This window comes from Aptenodytes patagonicus, chromosome Z (assembly GCF_965638725.1).
Source record: "Aptenodytes patagonicus chromosome Z, bAptPat1.pri.cur, whole genome shotgun sequence".
Classification (NCBI taxonomy): Eukaryota; Metazoa; Chordata; class Aves; order Sphenisciformes; family Spheniscidae; genus Aptenodytes; species Aptenodytes patagonicus.
In genome coordinates, this window is record NC_134982.1 from 42,500,580 (window position 1) to 42,522,041 (window position 21,462).

The 21,462-nt window shown below is 42.7% G+C and overlaps 1 protein-coding gene across 4 annotated transcripts in view; it reads left to right on the top strand.

The window, feature by feature from the left end:
- The window catches only part of APBA1 (amyloid beta precursor protein binding family A member 1), a 104,709-nt gene that overhangs the window by 37,909 nt on the left and 45,338 nt on the right, over window positions 1-21,462 (top strand). The gene's annotated exons all lie outside the window — the stretch shown is intronic.

Genomic DNA, 21,462 nt, shown 5'->3' on the forward strand with positions numbered 1-21,462 from the left:
TAATTTTTTTCTTTCGGTGAGCATGTGGTGGGTTGACCTTGGCTGGCTGCCAGGCCCCCCCCCCCCTCACTCCCCTTCCTCAGTAGGACAGCGGGGAGAAAATAAGACTGGAGAAGCTTGTAAGTTGAGATAAAGAGATTGGTTGCCAGTTGCTGTCATGGTCAAAACAGACTTGACTTGGGGAAAATTAATTTATTGCCAGGTAAAATAGAGTTGCATGGTGAGAAACAAAGACAAAAACTAAAAACACTTTCCTTGCCCTACCCCTTTGCTTCTTCACAGGCCCAACTTCACTCCTTCGTTTCTGACTCTTTTGTACCTCCTCCCCCCTGAGCGGCACAGGGGCATGGGGAATGAGGGTTGTGGTTAGTCTGTAACAGCTCCTCTGCCACTTCTTCCTCCTCACGCTGTTCCCCGGCTCTAGCGTGGGGTCCCTCCCACGGGCTGCAGTCTTCCATGAGTTGCTCCAGCATGGGTCCCTCCCACGAGCTTCAGTCCTTCATGAACTGCTCCAGTGTCGGTCCCTCCCATGGGGTATAGTCCTTCAGGAATGGACTCCCACAGGCTGCAGCTCCTGCCAGAAAACCTGCTCCTGCGTGAGCTCCTCTCCACAGGCTGCAAGGGAATGTCTGCTCGAGCGCCTGGAGCACCGCCTCCCCTCCTTCTCCACTGACCTTGGTATCTGCAGGGCTGTCACTCACACATTCTCCTCACTCCTCTGCCGTGCAATATTTTTTGCCCATTCCTAAACAGGCTTTCCCCGAGGCGCCGCCATCTCGGCTGAGGTGGGTCGGTAGGAGCCGGTTCGAACCGGCTGTGTCCGGCACGGGGCAGCCCAGGCCTTTCCTCACAGGGGCCGCCCCACAGGCCCTGTTGCCAGCGCCTGGGCACTGCACCCCGTACAGAGCAACTGCAGTAGCTACCTCGGGGGGGAAGTGAGGTGGTTTCTTCTTCTTAAATTATGACTCAGATTTGGCAAGTGTTTGTGCTGGGAAGCTTAGAGCCTAGAAGCAGTTATGGCAGTGTGTAGCTGAAGAGTTGTGGGTAGCCTCGGGTTCGCTTAGGGGACACGGGGTGGGTGGTTTTGGGGTCTGCCAGGAGAGAGCAGTGCAGCTGCCTGGGCAGGGGCTTTTTGTGCGGTGACAGGAGAAATGCAGGCCTTGGGACGAAAAGGCTAGAAAGTGTGATTTGTTGGAAAGAAATACAACAAAAAACCCACCCAGGAAATCTGGGGAAGCTAATGTGCTTGCAGATGGTCCTTCGATACCATCATCAGAGTGCTTAGGTTTGTGGTTGGCAATGCCACTATGCCAGCCGGTGCTGCAGGTGTCAGTCCGGACATGGACTTCTCCTGAACCCGCTGCCCAGCTAAGCTCTCGCAGAAGGGACCCATCTTTCCCCATATGTGTGTATGCATAGGAAGAATTGCCTGGCATATGACCAAAAGAATTATTTTTTTACTGGGGGGATGGGGGGAGGAAGACAGAAATAGTTTGTTTCCACATTTCTTTAATACTGTTATTTTGAGGTGTTCAGATTCCTCTGGGCAAAACGGGCAGCAAAGGGTTAGAGCCACAGCTGCGTTTTCTAAAATGCAGGAATGGGTCTGAGGTGAGGAAGACCTGGGTGGTGATGCTACAGAGCCTGATACTGGCAAAGCCAACCCCTCTGGGACCTGCGGGGAATGTGTGGGGATGGGATTTAGCTGCGCTTGCCATGGCTGAGAGCCAAGGCAGCCATCGTATTTTCACTGCTCAGCAGCTTTCAGCTGCTGTGTTTTGTAGTTACTCAAATGCTGTTTTTCCCTGTGTGGTCCCAACCAATGCCCTCTTGCATATTTTCCTTTAACGTTTTCCAGTGGCTTAGTTCTTTGCAGTAGGTATGGATTATCGGTCTTGAGCTTGTTGACTCTGCAGTTGACTCTGCTTTGTCGTGCCTTGAGTTGAACTTTTTCTCATTTTTTTGTAATATTCAGGTTTCCTGGATGAGCGCTTTAAAATGTTTGTCTGCATGCTGTTACTCCTCTAAGCTGAAAAATAAATCTGTATTTCAGCTTCTCAACGTTTGGTTACCTGAATTATCATTGGTATTGTTATTCCCAAACCATACAGAATTAAATATCATAATACAAAAATTAATTGGGGGTTTTTTGAACCTTCAGGAAGGAAAGGGATTCTCTGTGTTCTTTTTTATAAAATAGCAGTTTTTCTGTCACAACAGGGATTTTCTTCTGTTAGGTTTTTGCTGTTAGGTTAGGTTTATCTATTTTGTATTTTCTCTCAACTTTGCTAGAGCAGGTGTTTGCCTAAGGTGTATCTTGCTTTGCGCGTGCAACACAATGCTCATGTTTGTTCTGATGTGCTTGGAATCGTATGCAGAGTTGGGAATCTTGCTTTGCTGCTGTTATTTAGGTCCATTTCTATAGTCGATAAAAGAATTGAGGTCATAGTTTATCTGCACAGTTTTCTATTGCTGACCTTTTTCTAGCTTTCAGTGTTTCCATTTATGGTTACACACTGTCCCCTTGAGAAAATAATCATCCTAATAGGTACTAATTTGCGTTCTCCTCGATGAATTTGCACACCAGTATAACTGATGCAGAATGTTTGCTGCTTGCTTCCAGACTGTCTGATTTAAATACCTGGTATTGTTTTATATACTCTGGCATCATACCCGGGGGTGCAAAAACCTATTGCCAGACTCTCCAGTCCAGTTTGAGCTATGTGAGGAAAAGCTATTTTTACCCTTTGGGGATTTTGTAACCTGCTTTTAAGAGGAAGGTTTTGAATGCTTGCCTCCACCTTAGAGCTTGGTGGGGGTGTGTTTGCTTCTGTAGTATTTCTCATGTTTGTGGCTGTGAGTAGCTTACAGTTAAATATGCTGAGTTTGCAAAGACATGCCCAGAGAGCAGCATGGCAGGGCATAGTGAGATTCCTTTCCGTGTGAATGTTAGAGGTTTTGTGATGTTGGAGTTTGTCCCTCTGTTGCATCTTTGCTCTGCAAAATCCCTTGTTGGAAAGTTTGCAGGAAAATCTGAATGGTCTGTTCCACTTCAGTGGAACTGCTTTTGAGGAGTCAGGACATGACATCATTTGATCCATTCCCACTCTCTGATCCATAGTGTCCTGCAACTTTTTCTGTATGTGTTGGAATGCCTATCTCATTGGATTAAAATAACCTTCTGATGTCAAATGGTTTGACCAGTGCCTTCCAAACACCTGTTACGCACTTGTCCTTTGGTTCGTACATTTACCTTCCAGCCTGATCTGAGGTTTGCACGTGTATGCTTTGATTAATGTGGATTTGACCTGCTGCTTATCTCCACTTTGGGGCTGATACCTCTTACAGTGTGTGAAGTGGTTGGTGTATAGATATTTTAACCAAATTTCATACTGAGCCTTACAATAGCTGAATGTTAGTAAGTCAAAGAGTAAAAAATTTAGTTTTATATGGAACATCTTACTTTGTTACTGGAGATAATTCTGAAAATATGACTCAGGAGGAAATGAGTCACATAAGTTTTGGAATTTAGTTTTTCTTTTGATAAATATAAGTCTACAAAGAAATCACATCAGAAATGTCTGTAATTGCAAGGCTCATTCCTACATATTAGCAGAAATTATAGGTAAATCTCGTGTTGGCTGTTCCTAGTCTGAATACAGATTCATACATTGCTCCATTTTTTCCTGGAAGAGGTTTACACATTTAACAATCCCTCTTGTGATGCAGCTAGCTATAAAAAATAAGTTTCCAGTGGATGGAAAAGCCAATCAGCAGGCTTGAAAAGAGGGCCTTTGTCTGGGATAGAGATACAGAAGCTACATCTTCAGCATTGAGCTTAGTTTTAGCTCTTTTTTTTATAGAATCATAGAATGGTTTGGGTTGGAAGGGACCTTTAAAGATCATCTAGTCCAACCCCCCATGTTGTTACAAGGATCATAACCTGGGGACTTGACCTGGTGGACAGTGTTACCTTGTTCTTCTTGCCAGATGACACACTACTGTAATCTTGGTTGACAAAAAGTGAGATCTGCTTAGCTTAAAGCAGTTATCCGTGTGCGTTTCTTAGCTCAAAACCACACACAGAAGAGAAAAAGGATTCAAACACTGCTTTAAAAAAGTAAGTGCTATTAAAAAAGACATGCACCTTTGAACAAATCTTAAGTAATATTGAAAAAAACCACTGTCATTAGCCCTAATCTGCTTCATGGACAAGTCTTTTCTACTTGTGCCTTTTCTGTTTCTTTTGTTTTGTTTTGTTTTGTTTTGTTTTTTTCTTAAATGTTTGGTCTTTTTGCAAAGCTGCTTGGGATAACTTGTGTGGCAAAGTATTTTGCTTTTAAGCATTCAACTAGTGGTGGATGTTTTTCTTTCAGAAAGGTGCAGCCTGTTTTTTGATACCGTGTTAGATTATTTTGGTAGGACCTGAAGTGGAATTTCTGACTCTATCTTCATGCAAGAAGTACCACAGTAAGAATAAGAGATGCAAAAGTTGAAACTCACAAGAAAACATTTTTTAACATGTTTTTCAAAATCCATTGATGGCCAATCAGTGATTGTTGAGCCAGCATAAATCTGGCAGGTAAGAGAAGAAAGAGTTTTGAGGAGGAGTTTTGAGTGGCATAGTTTTGTCTCATGGCAAAGCATCATAAATTGTTTCAATTTCTGCACAATGAGCCATGCTCTTTCATTCTACCTAAAGATGTGTGTGTGTGTGAGAGAGTGACAGAGCAATTGGTGCAGTTGGTTTAGAGGTGAATTTTATCTCTTGGACATTACTGCATTTCCTTAGTTTTATGGTTCTTTGAAGCAGTTTTCTTCCAGTGGTTCAGAGGTAAATTTACTTGCAGAAGTGCAGTGTTGAGAAGTGTTAGATCAGACCCTTTTGGCAAATTACAATGCCTTATTAAGACTTGTAGGTGGTTTTTTTGAGAATTGCTCCAAGGCTGCTCTGAAGGCCTTAATTTTGTGCTTGTACAGGTGGAAGAGTCATTAGACTGTGCTGCAGCCTCATCTTGCCAGCACCATTAGTCATTTTAGGGAGTAGTGTGAGTACGCTTAGGAGCCTGTAAACAAACCAACATGTAGACAGAGTTGCTCTAGAATTACAGGATGAATATTTTTTTGGCCTGTAATATGTAGGAGGTCAGGCAAGATCATTGGTCCACTTGGTCCTAAGAAAAAATCTGTGTGCATGCATGCAGACTAGTGCTTACCTTTCAGGAATGACAGCATAAGAGAACTAACTCAGGAAGCTGTTTTGTTCTTCAAGTAGTGAAAAGTGCATTCTTGATCATAACTAAAGTGTTACATTGGTACAACTGGTCCACTGTACTTTTGTACCCTGTGTGTTTGCATGGCAAGGTTTTGGTAGCCGGGGGGCTGCAGGGGTGGCTTCTGTGAGAAGATGCCAGAAGCTTCCCCCATGTCTGATGGAGCCAGTGCCAGCTGGCTCCAAGACGGACCTGCCACTGGCCAAAGCTGAGCCCATCAGCTATGGTGGTAGCATCTCTGTGATAACATACTTAAGAAGGGGAAAAAAACACTGCACAACAGGAACTGGGGGAGAGGAGTGAGAATATATGAGAGAAACAGCCTTGCAGACACCATGGTGAGTGAAGAAGGAAGGGGAGGAGGTGCTTCCAGCACCGGAGCAGAGATCCTCTGCAGCCAGTGGTGAAGACCATGGTGAGGCAGGCTGTCCCCCTGCAGCCCATGGAGGACCCCACGCCAGAGCAAGTGGATGTGCCCGAAGGAGGCTGTGACCCTGTGGAGACCTCGTGCTGGAGCAGGCTCCTGGCAGGACCTGGGACCCTGTGGAGAGAGGAGCCCATGCTGGAGCAGGTTTGCTGGCAGGACTTGTGAGCCCATGGGGGACCCATGCTGGAGCAGTCTGTTCCTGAAGGACTGCACCCCGTGGAAGGGACCCACGCTGGAGTAGTTCGTTAAGAACTGCAGCCTATGGGAAGGTCCCATGTTGGAGAAGTTCGTGGAGGGCAGTCTTCTGTGGGAGGGACACCACGCTGGAGCAGGGGAAGAGAGTGAGGAGGAAGGAGTGGCAGAGACAAAGTGTGATGAACTGACCGCAACCCCCATTGCCTGTTCCCCTTCACTGCTCGGGAGGAGGAGGTAGAGAATTCGGAAGTGAAGTTGAGCCTGGGAAGAAGGTAGGGGTGGGGGGAAGGTGTTTTAAGATTTGGTTTTATTTCTTATTATCCTACTCTGATTTGATTGGCAATAAATTAAATTCATTTCCCTGAGTCGAGTCTGTTTTGCCCATGACAGTAACTGCTGAGTGATCTCCCTGTCCTTATCTTGACCCACGAGCCTTTTGTCATATTTTTCTCCCCCCTGTCCAGCTGAGAGGTTATCCCACCTGGCATCCAGCCAAGGTCAACCCACTACACCCTGGTACATAAAAGAAGAATCGGTTAATAGCATCTTCAAATGTGGTTACATGAAAGTTACAGTCTTTTGGTTAGGGCACATTTTATGTGTGCAAAGATACTAGCGCTGTAGTTTCACTTAACAATTCCAGTCTAAAATAACAGTCATTCAGAAGTCTGTTTTTAACTGAATTAGGTTAATGTGATTCTTTGAAATTTTTCAGTGCCACCAGATAAATCTTAGCCAATGTCTAATGATCCCATACAATGAAATTCACAATATATTCAGGAGTTAAAAAAATGAATTTCTAAATAGCCTTTAAAGAAGTTAGATGCCAATTTTCCCTCTTTCTTTTTTTCCCAAGGCTTCTTATTTTTCTTTATAGCTTATGTAGTTTTGTTACGATTCTTAATGCATTTTTAAAAAATATTTTTAAAGGCAAAAAATACCAGGACACATGCAAAGAAAATGAAAGCAAAACATGGCCATGGATTTAATAATAAGCAAGTGTCATTGACTCTCATAGCGTATTTATTTTTGCGGGAGGAGTCCAAACACTAATGTGAAGAGTAAAGAAGAATTTAAATTAAACAATCAAAAAATATACCACTGGCGAGGTTTTAAAACTGAATGCCAGATCTTCAGCTAGGTTACTTGCAGCTCTTTGAATGAGAGATAATTGCAGAAGGCACTATTATGAAGCAGTTCTTGCCTTGTTAATACACCTTGTGTGTCGTATTCCCCTTCTTTTCTGCTGCCCCTTCACCCTCCCTTTTTGCTTTAAGTTCTTCTGTCACCTGGTCGTCTGGATGTTTTTTTCCCAAGCTCATATTTACTCTTATGAACAGGCACATTACATGAACAAATGAGGAATTTGTTGGTAAGATCAATTCTGATGTTTCAGCTGCACCAAGTTATGATAGTAATGCATATCTAGATTGAACATAATGGAAAAATTCTTCCCTGTAAGGCTAGTGCAAAACCAGAACAGGTTGCCCAGAGAGATGGTGGAATAATCCATCTGCAGCGGGTTTTGAGGTTTGGCCAGATGAAGCATGGTCTGGTATTGGTGTTAGTTCCACTTTGAGGAGCTGGTTGGTCTGGATGATCTCCAGTGGTCGCTTCCAATCAACATTTTTCTGACTCTGTGAGTTTGTAAGAACCATCTGAGTATGCAAGCAAGTACCAGAATATACTGGTTTCTCAAATATTTCATCTGTGTCTGTAATGTTTTTATCTTTCCTTTTCTTTATTTTCCCCATCCTGCTAGTGAAAAAGCATCTGAGAGAAAATATTCATGTGTGATTAAAAGAGTGAACATAAGTTAGAAATTATGATTGATATTATCAGGCAAATGTTTCTGTGTGTTGTGGTTTAACCTCAGTCAGCAACTGAGCACCACACAGCCGCTTGCTCACTCCCCCCCGGCCCTGGTGGGATGGGGGAGAGAATTGGAAGAGTAAAAGTGAGAAAACTCGTGGGTTGAAATAAAAACAGTTTAATAATTGAAATAAAATAAAATACTACTGCTACTACTACTAATAATAATAGTAATAAGAAGAAGAATATACAAAACAAGTGATGCAAAATGCAATTGCTCACCACCTGCTGACCGATGCCCAGCCAGTCCCCGAGCAGCGGCCCCCCCAGCCAGCTTCCCCCCAGTTTATATACCGAGCATGACGTCACATGGTATGGAATATCCCTGTGGCCAGTTGGGGTCAGCTGTCCTGGCTGTGCCCCCTCCCAGCTTCTGGTGCACCTCCAGCCTTCTCAGTCAGTAGAGCATGGGAAGCTGGAAAGTCCTTGACTAGTGTAAGCACGACTTAGCAACAACTAAAACATGGGTGTGTTATCCACATTGTTCTCATGCTAAATGCAAAACACAGCACTGTACCAGCTACTAGGAAGAAAATTAACTCTATCCCAACCGAAACCAGGACACTGTGGAACTGCTGTGTCCCTGACTTAGCTGCAGCCTGAGCAGATCTGTAGGACCAAATGTTTGGTACCAAGGACCTAATGTACAGCCTTACGCACATTTGAGGAGTCTCATATCATGTTAGCTCTGGACTGGTCCTGTGCCTGAATGCTCACCAGCAGATTGAACAAATTAGGTGCACTCCTGGACCTCTCTTCTGCCAATTGATTGTTGTTTGAAAGAAATCCATTATGTGATCTCCCAAGTCTGCTCTGCAATGTGCACTGAAGTGCAGCGCATGGGGGCCATCAGAAGTTGCCCTTCAAAAGTGTACTTCAGATCCACACTAAACCACAAATGTAGACCCACTCTGAGAAACTGGCTCTGACAAGTGTAGATGACAATCTATTCACTCTTGCAAGCTGCAGATTTTTTTCTGTGCTGCTCTCCTCCTTTCCCCTCCCCTTCCTCTCCCTTCCCTTTTTTCTAGACTTTTTTTCCCCTAGAATTGATGAGAGTCAGAAGTTCAGAGACTTTCAGAAAAGCCAAAACCCCAGTCATAGGTCTGAAAGAGCAAACAGTGTTTTCCCAGGACTGACTGTGGGGTTTTTTTAATCATTTGCCTGCTTTAATCAAATTTTTGAAACACTACTGCAGCTTGTAGTGACTCGCTTTTAGTTCCAGAGCTTTGATGTTGTGTATTTGAGCTCAGGATCTGCACGAGTAACTGTCTGCAGAAACTGGCCTGTTCGAAAGTCTTGAAACTTGGCCGTGATAAATTCCTACTGTTGACCAGCTGCTTTTGTACATAAAAATTGTTCTATTCAGGTAACTGATTTGACATCTTCAGAAGGGTGTGGTGGAAGAGCCTTTTGGACTCCTAGTTTTCAATAGCTATTATAACAATGCCAGAGTCCCAGAAGGCTGTAAGGAAGTTTATGTTGTGCTAATATTTTAAAAGGTAAAGTGAATGACTGGGTAATTGTAGCGTGGCAGCTTAACATCAGTCCTGTGTAGGATAACAGAATGGGTGTTGGGGATTGACAAACTTAGAAAATTGCAGGTCTTTCTATATGTCTATGCTGCAGTTCAAGCAAGCGAGAGCTTAGGCGGTCATAATGGTTTGTGCTTTTTAGGAGGTTGGATTTACTGATCACCATGGGTTTTTACAACTTTTACAGAGCTAAAAGCTTTACTTGTCCAGAGAAGTCCATGTAACTTAATACCAACAGTAGCTATCTGCCTGACTGATTTGAAACAGTGCTGAATTCTGTAGTAAAGTGATAATCTTAACATAATCCTGTAGCAACCTACAGAGCTGTGAGAAATATATCATTCTTAAATACTTTCATCGCTTTTTAAATCCACTTCCATATTTAAAGTTAATTCAGTGGCTTCCTACCTTCATTTTAAAGCATGTTTCCATGAGAGAGATCACATCCTCAGTACTTTTGTCCTGAATTTAAGAAATTAAAAACAAAATGATGCTGTAGTACAGCAAAGAAAAGGGAAATCAGTATGTGTATGCTTATAAGGTCACTTATGCAAAGGTCAGATATTTGAAGAGAGGTCCAAACCGTTCCTTTGCCTGATGGATAGCAGAGACCAGACCAGCATGGCTTTTAATTTGAGTTAAATACCACTAGAGAATAGAGCCTTAAATACCACACTTGAGGTTGGATGTCAGAAGAGAAAGGCATTCTGTTGTAGGAGGGATGGTCCTTCCTTGAAAAGGAATAAAAAGATAAAGCAGAATAACTTCAAATATCCCACTCCCTGGCATTATAGAATCCCTCTTATCCAGTTTTCATGGAACATTTAAGAGGCATCTTATTTTCTCTTTATAAAACATAATAAAGCAAAATAATTAGGGCTTCCATTTCCTGGAGGGAAAGGGTCATGAGTGTCTTTGAAATACATTGCCTTAATAATAACTTCCAAGGATAAGTGAAAGGAGCCGTTGACTCTCAGACTGTCTGCAAGCAAAAAGGAGAAAACTGCTAATAGATGAATACCTAAATATTTTAATTTCTTCAAGTATTGAAACATTTCAGATTGTACTGTTCTTCCTCTAAGTTTATACATGTGAAATGTATTTTACATTACAACTGCCATTTTTAGTTGCTGCTTTTCTCTGCTATAATTCATAGAATCATAGAATCATTGAGGTTGGAAAAGACCTCTAAGATCATCGAGTCCAACCGTCGACCCAACACCACCATGTCCACTAAACCATGTCCCTAAGTGCCTCATCTACATGTCTTTTAAATACCTCCAGGGATGGGGACTCCACCACTTCCCTGGGCAGCCTGTTCCAATGTTGAACCACTCTTTCGGTAAATAAATTTTTCCTCACGTCCAACCTAAACCTCCCCTGGCACAACTTGAGGCCATTTCCTCTCGTCCTATCGCTTGTTACTTGGGAGAAGAGACCGACACCCACCTCGCTACAACCTCCTGTCAGGTAGTTGTAGAGAGCGATGAGGTCTCCCCTCAGCCTCCTCTTCTCCAGGCTGAACAACCCCAGTTCCCTCAGCCGCTCCTCATACGACTTGTTCTCCAGACCCCTCACCAGCCTCGTTGCCCTTCTCTGGACACGCTCCAGCACCTCAACATCCTTCTTGTAGTGAGGGGCCCAAAACTGAACACAGTATTTGAGGTGCGGCCTCACCAGTGCCGAGTACAGGGGCACGATCACTTCCCTATTCCTGCTGGTCACACTATTTCTGATACAGGCCAGGATGCCATTGGCCACCTTGGCTGCCTGGGCACACTGCCGGCTCATGTTCAGCCGGCTGTCAACCAGCACCCCCAGGTCCTTTTCCTCCAGGCAGCTTCCCAGCCACTCTTCCCCAAGCCTGTAGCGCTGCATGGGGTTGTTGTGGCCGAAGTGCAGGACCCGGCACTTGGCCTTGTTGAACCTCATACAGTTGGCCTCGGCCCATCGATCCAGCCTGTCCAGGTCCCTCTGCAGAGCCTTCCTACCCTCGAGCAGATCAACACTCCCGCCCAACTTGGTGTCGTCTGCAAACTGACTGAGGGAGCACTCGATCCCCTCATCCAGATCATTGATAAAGATATTGAACAAGACCGGCCCCAAAACTGAGCCCTGGGGAACACCGCTCGTGACCGGCCGCCAACTGGATTGAACTCCATTCACCACAACTCTCTGGGCCCGGCCGTCCAGACAGTTTTTGACCCAGCGCAGAGTCCACCTGTCTAAGCCGTGAGCCGCCAGCTTCTCGAGGAGAATGCTGTGGGAGATGGTGTCAAAGGCCTTACTGAAGTCTAGGTAGACCACATCCACAGCCTTTCCCTCATCCACTAGGCGAGTCACCTGGCCATAGAAGGAGATCAGGTTGGTCAAGCAGGACCTGCCTTTCATGAACCCATGCTGGCTAGGCCGGATCCCCTGGTTGTCCCGCACATGCCTTGTGAGCGCCCTCAAGATGAACCGCTCCATAATCTTCCCCGGCACCGAGGTCAGGCTGACAGGCCTGTAGTTCCCTGGATCCTCCTTCCGGCCCTTCTTGTAGATGGGCGTCACATTGGCAAGCCTCCAGTCGTCCGGGACCTCCCCCGTTAACCAGGACTGCTGATAAATGATGGAGAGCGGCTTGGCGAGCTCTTCTGCCAGCTCCCTCAGCACTCTCGGGTGGATCCCATCCGGCCCCATAGACTTGTGAGCGTCCAGGTGGCGTAGTAGGTCATTGACTGCTTCCTCTTGGATTATGGGGGGTTCATCCTGCTCGCCGTCCCTGTCTTCCATCTCAGGGGGCTGAGTACCCTGAGGATTTACTGGTCTGCCTGTTAAAGACTGAGGCAAAGAAGGCATTGAGTACCTCAGCCTTTTCCTCATCCTCAGTGACAATGTTCCCCCCTGCATCCAATAAAGGATGGAGATTCTCCTTGGCTCTCTTCTTGTCATTAATATATTTGTAAAAGCTTTTTTTGTTGTCTTTAACAACAGCGGCCAGATTGCGTTCTAGCTGGGCTTTTGCCCTTCTCATTTCCTCTCTGCACGACCTAACGAGATCCCTGTACTCTTCTTGAGTCGCCTGCCCCTTCTTCCACAAGCGGTAAACTCTCCTTTTTTTCCTGAGTCCCAGCAAGAGCTCCCCGTTCAGCCAGGCCGGTCGTCTTCCCCACCCGTTCTTCTTATGGCGTACAGGGACAGCCTGCTCCTGCGCCTTTAAGACTTCCTTCTTGAAGAACGTCCAGCCTTCCTGGACCCCTTTGCCCTTCAGGACTGTCTCCCAAGGGACTCTCTCAACCAGCGTCCTGAACAGGCCAAAGTCCACCCTCCGGAAGTCAATTCCACTACTTGGATGTGTTAATAATATAAAAAGATCTGATAAGGTTAAGAATGCATAACAAAAATATTTTAAATGGAATATACTCTTCTATGAAAATCTAAGTGTTGCTATATAAGAAGAGAAGACAACCTACTTTTACATGAAGAACATTACTCAGAAATATGAGCTATCTGAAGTTTTTTTTTAAAGTCAGTTCTGTTTGGAAGGGAGACAAAAGCACTGTGAGGGGGAACAAATAATTTAAAAAAGACAACAACTGCCACCCTACATGTGTTTAGAAAATCTTTTATGTTCTGTTTTGCTTATGACTGCATCTTTAAATGCTGTTACAGTATATCCTTTCTTCCCATTGTATGTATTACTTGACTTGGACTGGCTTGCGTGGAGGTTCTAGCTGTAAATGTTGCATAGGGATGTGAAAAGTGTGTTTGGGTGACTCCCCTCAATTTTATTTGTTTTCTTTTGAACTCTCTCCTGTGTATTTGTGTTCTGTTAAGTTTCTTTTCTTAGTGGGTAGAGATTGGCAAGTGTATGGAAAGCTTTGTCGTTTTGACAGAATGCGTCTGGTCTTGATTATTATGATCTGGCAGTAGTGTGTGATCTGGTTAACTTGATTTGCATCAACAGATTTATTTTTTTTCTTAACCTGATGGGACCCCTGTGGCTGTAGCCATGCATCGCTCCCACCTCCCTTGCTCAGACTGTAATTTCTGAGCAAGCTGCCATTTGAGAGACAGATCTGAGGACCCTGAGCTGTGTACAGTGCAATTACTAATACTCTTCAAGTTCTGTTCTGAGCTGCAGATGTGGAGAAATGCCAGCCTTCATTAGGGTTTAATTATGTCTGGGGAACAGATTTCATGTGTAGTCGCCTTGGAGCAGCTAGTTCCACTAACGGAAATGTGCTTGTGCTGAAAAGTAGGTCTCAGTCAGGATCTGCGTCAGTGCAGAGAAAAGGGAGTGATGTTGATGTCCTCCCTATTTAAATAACTAACCTTTCTCTCATCGGCTCTGGGGAGGAGCACAGGGTGTATCTTGCTTCCTAAGTCACTGAAGATGCAGAAATTGATAATGTTTTGGGCTAGAAAAAACTCTGCTGTTGGGGAGCCTGGAACAGGCAGACAGGTCTGGTGAGACCAGTCAAATGCAGGTGGGTGCTGGTCTAGCCAGACAGGCCTCTTGCAGCTGGCGTGTTCGTGCCTAGTGGTGCATCTACTCTGGTGCTGACAAGTGGCCACAGCATTTCAGAAAGGTCGTAACAGTGGAAGATGTGCCTGAGAATTTTTTCTCTGATCACTCAGGACTGTGCTTGAGAAGTAAATGTATGACATCCTTCCATGTAGTTTTGGAGAGGACCGTGGAGTTGTCTTTACAGTATAGCACTGTAACACAGTTGCAAATCTGTGAGAAAATGCAAGTGGCGGATAAGTTTTCCTTCAATCCTTTGGAAACTCATGAGCTCGTCTGTGCAGCTTTGGGGTTTTTTTAAATTTGGACTGAATCAGCAGCTTGTCCTTGAAATAGAAGAAGTAAAAGTAACTGCAGGTGTTGTTAGAATTTGGTGGTTGGAGAGGAGATTGGGCTTACTATGTGGGCTAAAATGGTAACAGAAGAAGAGAAAGCTGTCCATGTAGGGGGGAGAAAAAAGTTAATTTTAATCTCCTGTAACCTACATCTGTGCATTCCTACTTCCTCCTCCTTTGCATCTGTTGTTTTGTTCCATAGTTTTTGTTTCTTGTGGGTTTTTTTTTCCTGAGAATTAAAGTTTCATAGATACAAGCTCAAATCTATTGAAGTAGTATTTAATTCCAGGAATATTGGAGCTTGAAACCACTAAGATTTTTTTTTTTTTTTTTTTTTTGGTAACTTTGTTAAGTTTTCAGCTGTGACTATACCTTTAAATGAAATCTCTTTGTTAGTGGGATTTCACTACTTCTTCACGCGGTTTTGATAGCCTGCAGCCCTTACATGCTCTCACTTACCTAATTTCTGTGAATGGAAGCAGATATGGGCTGTGATATCTTGCTGTCACTCAGAAAGAAGAGACAAACTAGCTAATACTTAAAACCTTCTTCTCAATAATGTAATCCGGGCATACATCAGGTCCTTGAAAAGAAGCTTATGGTATGGCAGCCAGAAAGTGTTAATTCAGTTGTTTTGAATGGTGAGAAGCAGATGGAAAAGAGCTGATATGCCCCCCATAATCAAATACTTTGGAATTTTTCTCATTCTTCCCCAGTCTGAATAACATCACCACATCTTGCATATTGCCTTTGTCAAGCCTTTCTAGAAAAAGTCATTGACAAAAAACATGTAGTAAAGTGTAAGTCTAATCGAAATAACAATTCAAATAAGAGCTGTTGGTTTTGAGGCTTTTATTTTTCTAGGATGAAGGTGGGGAGGGATTGTAAAATCTAGTGTTTTCAGTAGCTAGGTATTACAGTTGCCAGGCAGTGGTACATTTTTAAGTACATGTTATACTATGAAAGGTAAGCAAGTCCTGTATCCCATCTATCCCACTTTTCCAGCTTAACTTGGGTTTAGCTCCTTTGAAACTTGTGAAATAAAATGAATTAAAGGATGATCAGGTCTCTTACTTTTATGCTGTCTGAGCCATGATTGCTTTTCATGAGGGAGTATCCTTAGCTTGAAGCTCTCAGGGGAACAAGCACCTCAGAACAAATCCTTTTACTGATCATATGACAGAATCTAGGAAGTTACTGGGGTTTCAGCACTATTTCTGTACTGTTTCAATGAGTTGATTCTGTACTTTTGGATTTGCGTTTGGGAAGGTAGGAAACAGATTTTTAGATTAAGATGTGTTGCTCAATTGTCTTGCTAACTACTAGATTTGTTACAGATGCATTTAAGAAGTGAAAAAGTTATTGCTTAGGTGTCCTAGAGGCTTTTTTTTCCTCCACATGTGTACTATTCTGCTACTTCAGTCTTTTTTTCTTTGAAACAATCTCTCCTGGAAACAGTATTCTGCAACTTGCTTCTCTCAGCTGAAGGAAGCTAATTAGACTAACGGACTAACTAGCTGGACTTTACTGTCTTTTGTTTAACTTGGGTTTTCCTGAAAGCTGCATATTTGCTGAAGAGCCTTCTCTCACATTCTATTAGACCCTTATTTTCTTGAAGAGATCTCAACACCATCCAAATGTTTCTGTGTACCTGACACAACCTGTGGCTTGATTGCATTAAAGAATTCAAAAATCTAGAGTTTAACTCACTTGAAAACCTTGCTTTCCATAACAAAATTGATAAACTTGGTTTTCCCCTCACAGTGTCATTTCAAGTTATTAAAACAAGAGGACTAAGTGACTCAGAAGTTTCAACAGATACAGAGTGTTCTCAATCTTGATTCTTGGCTGATACGTCTTCTGTCTTGCTTATATCAAAGATATGTTGCATCAAGACTGTGCAACACTGACCACCGAATACAGCTGAGTAAGATTGTCTCAACCAGAAAGGTTGGATGAAGTCTTTATGTGTCGGTAGAGGAGGAAAATCCAAGGGCTTTTTGGACATACTAGTTCTTACTCTCTCTGTGAGTGAAGCTTGAGGCGTTCTTACTCACCCTGAAGATAGCCATGCCCTGCAGCTTACTGGATCATATTTTTTAGCTCTGTCTACAGTTGTTCTGTATTACACTGTTAATGGCATCTGAAAGGAGATGGAAAGGGTATTGGGCTTGCTGGGTCGATTTGGGGTTTTTTCTGTAGCATAGATCTAATCCCTCTTTGTTTAAATAGAGAGAAAGGCATAGTTTTCATTGCTATAAAAATGTCACTGGTGTAAAAGATAACATCATTTGCATTCAGAATTCATCACTGGAGAGTCAGCATTTTCCACTGTGCTCTCTGCCCTTTTACACAGAGGAGAAAAAATGATAAATTACAACCAACCATATGCTCAGATTTAGTAACGATTCATTTTTAGTAATTATACCTCTAGCAGAGATTGAAGCTAATCTCACATAATATTGATCTTAAATGTTGTGAAAGAGAAACCCATATTTCCTTAGCTTAACTGTTATAGGACTTTTACTTATGATGCTTAATCATTCTGGTTGGTGAGAGCAGTCATATTTATTCCCTCAACCAATTACAATCTGGGAATTGTGATTTATTTTTTTTAAGCGTCTTTGATCTAGTGTGTCTAATTGTTGTACTTTACTGCAGAGGTTGCCTGTGGATCCTTGTCAAGATTTTTCTCTACTGCTTTTGGTTCATCTCTTCTCTTTGGGCCATAATATCAGTTAACCTTCCTCTGGCAGCAGATGAATGGCTTCAGATACTCCTGGAGTCCATTGCCTCTGTTTCTTGTGTAGGCAGGACTTCAGTGTTAAAAGGTGGTGGGAAGGGTCTGTTCCTTTTCTGATCAGAGCACTCTCTCTCTCCAGTGCCCTAAAGCATTAAGAGATCTGGCCTGTCTGCACTGAAGATCACTGAATGGTGTTTCTTGCTCAAGTTTAAATTTTAGTTTTGAGTAAGATGGGAATTGGAAGGGGAGAAAACTGAAATGTTTTTTTGGGAGCTCATTAACTCTGGAAATTCTAGATCTGTTTACTATTAACAAAAGTTTGGGGTTCTTTTATGTCAGGTGCAGGTTTCTCTCAGCTCCCCTTTCTTTTCACGGGGGCAGACATGGGCCTGGAGGAAGGAGGCCCATGGGCAGGAAATTAAGGAGCTGTTAGGTTTTTTTTTATCCTATGTCTATTATGTTGGCTTCATCATTGACTGCATACCGGTCATCAGCTGTTCAGTGTGTTCGGGTTCAATGGAACTGGAAACCTGGGTTTTTTTCAGATGTTCAGTTTAATAACTAGGATTCCTAAAGACTTGCAAAACGCTGCTTCTTACCTGTTTTAAACCCAGATTAAAAACAGGTCGAGGTGATTTGCATAGGCACTAAATAATTTCTGTTTTCAATAAGCTGTTAAATTTGTAAATATAATAATTTCTCTTTCTATTCCTAAAGTACTTTTCAAGTCTTACGAAAAGTTGTAAAGACATTTATCAGATAAATTGTTGTTTTTTTAAACTGGTCTTCTGTAGTTTCACCAGTTTATGTGCTGCAGTAGATGAGATGGGAATGTGCTTTTGAAGACTTGCAGCAGGGGTGAAGTTGTGTTATCAAAACAAAAAGTTCAAAAACATAAGTAGGTACATAGAATTAAAAAATGGAGAGTTAAAAATGCTGTTGAGCAAAAACATGCTATGGTCCTAGTACTCTGTTATCTGTTATCCGGGGAGTGATGACATTTCCAGGCTCCACAAGAGAGTTGTGTGACTTGTTCAGGTTTCTTTAGTTATGATGTCAATTCAATTTAAAGAGATATTTAGGAGCTGATGTAAACAATTTTTAAGTTGGAAGCAGAAATTCAAATTAATTCCCTGTAATCACAGGGTTAGTCTGAGATGATGTGGTTTAGGAAGTCTGCTGCTGGCACATGTTCACCCTTTCCACCACAGAATTTTATACCCTGGTGAGAGCCAAAGTAGATTTAGAAACAGTGGGAAACTGAAATCTGATGTATGATTTGCCTTTGAGTTACTCAGGTGCACTCTGTGGCTTAATCCAGTTCACCTCCATTCCAGTGTGGCTTGTGTGCTCTGTCTATTATTGTTCCATATGGATCTCTGGTGTTAATAATATAATGTTTAGTTGTGTTATGTATGGGGAAGTCTATAACTACTCATATCTAAACAATAGATGTAATTATGTCTTCCCAAGAATTTGTAGGTTTTGTTTATTTTTCTGCTGCAGATTTAAATCCTGTGACGGTTCTGTTCCAGTAGCTCAATAGTTCTTTGGTCATAAATTCATGGTTTTATGTTTTTTTCCTCTGTTGTGCCCAAATTTTGACTTCTTTTGTGCTTTCATTTGTGGGGAAACCTGAATGGTAAGCCACTGGGTCTTGTGCCACAGTGCTTGATCTTCGGCTAGTTATAGTTCTCTTGTTAGGCACAGGACTTCTTTTAGGTGCCATGGACAAGCTGATGTTGTAAGCATGGGCCAGTGTACAGCTCTCTTTTATTTTAATAACAGTATTTCCTTACTTTTTGTTAGGAATCTGTGTACTCTTTTAGGCTAGTTGTGATCAGAAAAGACTGATGCACGTAGAAGCTACCGCCTTTTGAAATTTACACACCTTACTGGAAAACAAAAGGCTTTTCTGTTGAACACCGAGTAGTGCATGGTTTAAACTTTGCTCCTGCTGAGTTCAGAAGCAGACCTGGGACTCAGAAATGGAAGCTTCCAAGGTTATTGCGAACAAAATTGGAGTAAAAGACTTCGCAGAAAATAGTAAAGGCAAATTACAGTGTTGAAACTAATGTGTTTAACTTGTTTAAAATATTACAGTGATACAAGAATTCCACAAGCACTTATAGAAAATTTTGTGTGCAGAGCAATATTGTGCATGCAGCTTTTCTGCTTTACAATTACAATATTATGAGTGCTCATAGTTGTTCAGCGTCATCAGTATGAACCAATGTATGTATGTGTGTACATGCGGTGGGGTGTTAATGTCACTTTCCAGGTGCTGCTTTCGCTGACTGGCAAGAAACATAAGTTTCACAGCTTTTTTTGTTTAAAGCTGTTTTGGATGAGCTTACTTAGCACATTGCAGCAGAAACAATCATGTTTCCCAAGCAGGTGCCAATTCAGAAAAGAGAGAGTCATCTAACACTCGAGAGGTGGGGGATTCTCTCTAAGGGTGCATTGCACATGCTGTTAAATTCTCAGCCATTTTATACCATAAGGGGTCTTTTAAAAAACAAGAAAAGATTTTGAAGATGTGTCTCAAAGACGTGTGTTTGTTAAAAGACTATGTTGGTTTTTTGAAAGGTAGCTTGTGTTCGTATGTCTTACTGAGATAACTGTATCTGTACAAGTGAAACATTGGTGTATTGCTGGAGTCTGGAAAAACATAGGTGCTTTGTGAAATTCCTCAGAGAATGTGCCAAGACAACTTGCACTTGGGGTGTTGTACCTGTCAGACGCCACCTGGGTACTGCCTCCACTTTGGGTCCCCGATAAAGGAATGACACTGAGAAACTGGTGGGAGGTGAGGGGAGGCCACAGAGGCAGTGGGGCTGGAGCCCTTGCCCTGTGAGGAGAGGCTGCAGGACTGACCGGGGGTGGTTTAGCTGGGAGGAGCGACGGCTTTGGGGGCGCCCAACAACAGCCCAGGCGATGGAGGAGGTGCAGCCGGGCTTTTCACAGTAGTGTGTAGCAGGAGGGTGGGTTAGAGACAGCTGGCACATGCTGAAACAGGGGAAATTCAAACTGACTATAAGGAAGAAACTTTTTACCCACAAGGACAGCCCAGCAGTGGAGCCAGGGTCCAGGCAGGTTGTGCTGTCTCCAGCCTTGGATGTTATCAAGTCCCAACTGGATAAGGCCCTGAGCAGCCTGGTCTGAGCTCAGAGCTGGCGCGCTTTGGGCAGGGCTTGGAGTGGAGACCTCCTGTGGTCCCTTCCTAACTGACTTATCCTGTTATCCTATATGTGACAAAACCCAGTGTGTATGTGTGTGTGTAGGTGTAGTCTTGGTTCCACATAACACAGAGCTTTGTTTTGAGATGGTAACAGTAGTATACAGAACTATTGAGAGTGTGATCTTTTATTCCGAAGTCATGATTAGACTGTGAAAGTATGAGGCGTAGTGCTCTTATAAAGTAAACTCTAAAAGGCATATTTGGAATAATTAAAAAAAAAAAAGCTTCATTTCTGCCTGCATGCACAAGAAAGCAAACAATTACACATCTGGACTCAGGAAACAAATAGCAAACCAAACTGCAATCTGAACACTCACATTTTCACCTTTTCTTATTGCATGTCTTTGCCTGAGTAGCACTGGGCAGGGATGTTGTGGTCCTGCTCTGAGATGATAGTATGCCCTTTGGTGGTGTTTTAAATACTTCCTATTTTAATATAAAGTAGCAAAGAAAAACCCTTAAACTTCCAGCTTTTTCTTTATGTTGCTTGAGAACTATGTGGAGATGTTTAATTTTTCTCCTTTACAGGCAGGAAGGTAGTTTAACCTTCAGCAAAGAGCTAGTTGCAGTAGTAATCAACCTCTGATTTCTCTATTTTGGAGGCAGATTCATCCATCAAGTCCTGAGTGCAAAGCTAAGAGTGCTTACAGAGCACTTTCCCATATATGTTTGATTATTGGAGCACAGCTGCTGTTCTGGGTAATTAATGTGAGAGTATAATATCTTTCAGATGGGTGCTGTGTCTTAATTTCCAAGGCCAGATGACCTCTCTTGCTTGTATTCTCTTCTGTCTATGGCATTTTATGTAGGTTATTGATTTTTGTTTGCTTGCTGGAAATAAAATGCTTTTTGAAGGCCTGGTGAGAAAAATCAGGCAGACCTTGTATTTGCTTGAGGGAAATGCTACTAAGAATAAAAAACGTGGGTTTTAGTTGTCTTCCAGCGACCACGTATGAAAAGGGATTTAGTGCTTCTAATCCTCAACCTTAATAGGTGGTTCTTTAAATTACTGTCCTGAAGACTGATTGTTAAACAGTCAAATAAATGTACTTGACTTAGAAGCTTACTTTTCATTGAAGGTTATTGGGGCTTAGGTGACCTAAGGGCATTTATTCAGATCTATAATTTTATAAGTAAACTTATCTTCTTTTCTAACAAGTAAAATGTATCTTTTTTTGAAAATTTCAAAATACATTTGAAAATAATATTTTATTGTTTGCAAAGTTAATAAGTGAAATTAAATTGAAATTGTTGGAGGAAGGGCAAACAGAAGAGGACCTTGTTCAGTAAAAAGCTTTAAGTAGAGTTTAAAGTTTCCTTCTCATCCCCTC